General features: G+C 42.1%; 1 pseudogene; it reads right to left on the bottom strand.

Annotated features, from left to right (window-relative positions):
* Positions 1-3,285: 3,285 nt before the first annotated feature.
* On the bottom strand, positions 3,286-3,942 carry LOC147464717 (uncharacterized; annotated as a pseudogene).
* Positions 3,943-4,283: the final 341 nt, after the last annotated feature.

The following is a 4,283-nucleotide window of genomic DNA, read 5'->3' as shown; positions in this document are numbered from 1 at the left end:
CGTAACCACTTTTCTAAGGGATTTTTCTAGGTCCATAATCACTCCAAAGTGCACCTACTATGTGTAGAGTGACACCTCATGGGGTATACTATGACTAAGGCCACTTTTGGCCATGCTACACATGTCATATGCCACCTAGGATGCCTAGTAGATAGGAGGTATGTTTTATAGGCTTATTTCATCATGGCTCCAAGAAGAGGTTCACAAAGAAGCCCGGGATCATAGTACGAAGCCCATTCCGAACAAGAGTGACACTACAGACTTCGACTAGCTTTTTGCATGCTAAATAGAAAATGCATATACTTATGCACACTTAAGACATACACATAAAATCCATAATATTGTAGGGCTTAGCTTCCGTTCCCACTATGCACGTGCCACGGCACGACACCGGATAAGGAGGAGCATGAGATTCATATATTACTTTCTCATAGAGTGAGTTAGTAACTCATAGTCTATTGCCATAGAGAAGATAACCATCTTGTAAAGTAAATGGTTCCTCTTTCTTCACTAATGGAAGGGCTGAAATCACATCTCTAAAATTGGGATGAATAGCATACTCATCTATCATAGAAGATAGATCATTGTGAGTTGCTATGGAAATTGTATTCACTCTCGGTCGTCTTGAGAGTGCATCGGCTACTTGATTATGCTTGCCAGCAATGTGAGCAATATGAAAATGAAATTGCGAAAGAAAATTTTCCCACCTCATTTGTTTGTCGGATAGCTTGGTCTGCGTCATGAAGTACTTAAGACTTTAGTGATCCGTTCGCAGAATGAAAGGAATCCCCCATAAATAGTGCTTCCATGAGTCTAAGGCATGTAGAACTGTGAGGAGTTCCTTTTCATATATTCCTAGGGCTTGCTCAACAGGGTCGAGCCTTTGACTTTCATAGCCTATGGTGTGCCCTTCTTGGAGCAAAACAGCTCCAAGGCAATCACCACAAGCGTCACATTGGACCTCAAATGGCTTTGAGAGATCCGGTAGTGTAAGCACACGTTGAGAGATATGCTTTTCTTTAAGCTTTTCGAAAGCATTGTTCTCCTTAGCAGACCATGTATACCTAACGCTTTTCTTTGTTAGGTCATGTAATGGTCCCCAATTTGTGAGAACTTTTCTATGAAGCGTCTATAGTATGCACCCATACCTATAAAGCTTCTTAGTTCATGAAGATTCCTTGGTTTAGACCATCCTTTTATTACCTCTAACTTTGATGGATCCATTTGGATGCCATCTTGAGAGATAATGTGACCTAAATACTAAATCTCTTGCAAGAAAAAATCACTTTTCTTTTTATTAACATAAAGTTTATTCTCTCTTAGAACTTGAAATATTACCTAAAGGTGTTTCTTGTGTTCGTCTAATGAATTAGAGTAGATGATAATATCATCAAAGAATACTCCAGTGAAGGTTCATTGAGGCCTGAATAGCTTCTCCATCAAGCGCTTGAATGTGGTTCGTGCATTGGTCAAGCCAAAAGGTATGACAATATATTCATAAAGACCAAACGTAGTGCAAAATGTGGTTTTTACAATGCCTTGATCAACTATCCTTATTTGATGATAGCCACTTTTTAGGTCAATCCTACTGAAGTAGATCGATCCTTGTAGCTTATCAAATAGGTCTTCTACCCGTGGAACGGGAAACCTATTCTTGATAGTGATCCTATTTAGTGCTCTGTAGTTGACACACATACGATATGTGCCGTCTTTCTTTTGCACTAGTAACACAGGTGAGCAAAACGGAGATGAGCTAGGCCTAACCCTGCCCTTCTCAACTAACTCATGCACTTGCCGAATAATCTCCTCTTGTTGAGCTTGAGAAACTCTATAAGGAGGTTTGTTATGTGGTGAACTTCCTAGAAGAAGTTCAATTGCATGGTCATCATTGCCTCGTTTAGGAGGTACTTCACAAGGGATGTTGTTAATAAATACATCTTGAAACCCTTGAGAAAATTGGATAACTCTAATTCTTTGTGGTTGCTTTTATTTTCTTTTGCTAAAGCATTAGGTTCATTTTGAAAATCTTTAACAAAAATCATGTACACAAAAATAGAGCTCTTTATTGACTTATTGAAAGGTTGCTTTTGTACACTGGGTATGGTGTTACCCATTTGCTTAGCATCTATGTACATATCTTTTCCCTTGAGCCTAAAGTAGATTCTCCTTTCGGGAAATTTAACATTGACAGCTAGGCGATCAAACCATGGTGCCCCTAGGATTACATCCTCATGCTTGAGAGGAGAGATAAAGAAGTCCTCTTTGTCCACATAGCTTTGGACATGGAGCCTCAATTTCCCAATTAAGGGAGTAACTGAAGCTTCTTGCCCCTTGAAATCACCCTCTGTGGGTAGGACATCTCCCATCTCATAGGTTTGTATGCCTAGCTTGGTGGCCAACTCTATAGATATAAAATTGTGAGTAGAACAAGGGTCAAAGAGAATAAAAGCATCGTGTTCTCTTACCTTTCCCCAAGCATGGCATAGAGGAGACCCTTTGTGGTGAGTTTCCTCCTCTTGGATTTCAACCAAGGTAGCTCTAGGAGGCTCATGGCGAGTGTTCTTTTGGGGACAAGCGCGGTACGCATGCCCTTGTTTGCCGCACTTGAAACACTGGTTATCCTTACAATAACGCTCAAGCTCTTCAAGGGAGAGTTTTTTTTTGCCTTTGTAAACTCCCTTCTCTTTAGCTTTGTTGGAATTGGCCTTAGGAGACTTTTGGACATTGTCCTTCCCCTTAGGCTCATTGGAACACTTGTTTTCCGAGGTCTTAGAATTCCTCTTAGCCCCTGTTTGGAAATTGATTCGAGAGGCCACCATAGTATGGTGTATTACCGCCGATATGGTGCATGGCCTTTGGGAGTTGACATACTCCGCCATTTCTTCGGTTAAGCCCGCACAAAATTGTTGCTTTTTCTCTCCAAAATCCAACTTTTTGAAGACAGTGGCTTGGAGTTGTAGGTGCCAAAACTTGTCTACATATTTGTGGATGGATTCATAGGGAGAGAGCTTCAAGATTTGCCATTCGGTGAGTACTTTGTCTTTGGCATCGGTGGACAAAAATTGCTTCATAATGGAAGCTCTTAAAGCTTTCCATGTTTGTGGAGCTTCACCGTTGGCCCGTAGGCTAGACCACCATTGCCTGGCAGACTTTTGAAGTGTGCATAGCTACATGGTGTAGCTTAGAGGACTCCGTGAAGCCCTCATCTCCGAACGCCTCATCAAATTGTTGGATAAAGGCCAAGACTTTTTCTGTAGCACCAAAGGTGCCATCGTAGGTAAGGACTCAAGAGATGCTCTTTCCTCCCTCCTTGAACTTCTTGAGCTTGGACGACCTCTTCCATGCGGCATAGGATTTCCTATGGACTCTTCTTTTTGATGGTTCAAAGGTTGCACCATCACTTTCTTCAGAAGGTGAAGAATTTGAGGAAGATGGAGAAGAGGGTGACCTCTTTCTCCCCTTTTTCTTGCCTTGATCTTCGTTGTCTTCACCAACACTTTCATAAGAGGAAGAGGATGAAGAAGATGGAGAAGAGGGTGTCCTCTTTCTCGCCTTTTTCTTCTCTTGCTTTTTGTCATCCCTCTTTGAATTATGGTGTGGAGAAGTGTGTGATGGTCTTCTCCGTTTTGGAGGGGATGGAGAGCGTTTACCCCGCCGTCTTCGTAGAGCCATCTCCATCGAGGTGGCGGGAGACTCACTCCTTTCTCATTCCTTCGGTGAAGGCTCTTGAGTTCTCCTTTGGGAAGGAGATACATCATCAAGAAGTAAATTCTTGAGCCCTTCATATGGATCCTCTTCTTCTTCCCAAATCGGAGAGAGGCCTCTTTTAGAAGTCTCACCAGGAGGCTTCCTAGGTGTTCCGTCGTCACGGTGGGGAGCTTGCAGAACCCCATGAGCACAGAGCCGCCGTTACACTTCACTTTAGAGGAATGGATTGCCCATGGCTTGTTGAAGCCTAGAAACAAGATAGTTAACAAGCATCGGGGCATCATTAGTAGCCTGCTCATTAACAAAATCAAAGTTATCAACATTAATTTCACTCCCTTTACTATTGTCAGCCAATCTAACAACTTTTAGGTGTAAACTTTTTTGGTGTACTTTGGCACTTCAAGCCCTAGTTGCTACTCCTCTTAACCCCTTTAGAAAAATCACTCAAGCTACTGTATCCGTGGCTTGAATACCATTAATTGCAAGGACTAGAAGAGAGGGTCATTCAACACCAAAACAGCACCGGCTCCTGTCAAGCTTCTAATAGATCAATAGTGGTTAAGTTGTAGGCAAGC

Source organism: Adiantum capillus-veneris, chromosome 1 (genome assembly GCF_014529385.1).
Source record: "Adiantum capillus-veneris isolate H3 chromosome 1, ASM1452938v2, whole genome shotgun sequence".
NCBI lineage: Eukaryota > Viridiplantae > Streptophyta > Polypodiopsida > Polypodiales > Pteridaceae > Adiantum > Adiantum capillus-veneris.
Note: the sequence above shows the minus strand (reverse complement) of the source record. Positions and strands in the feature narration are given on the sequence as shown.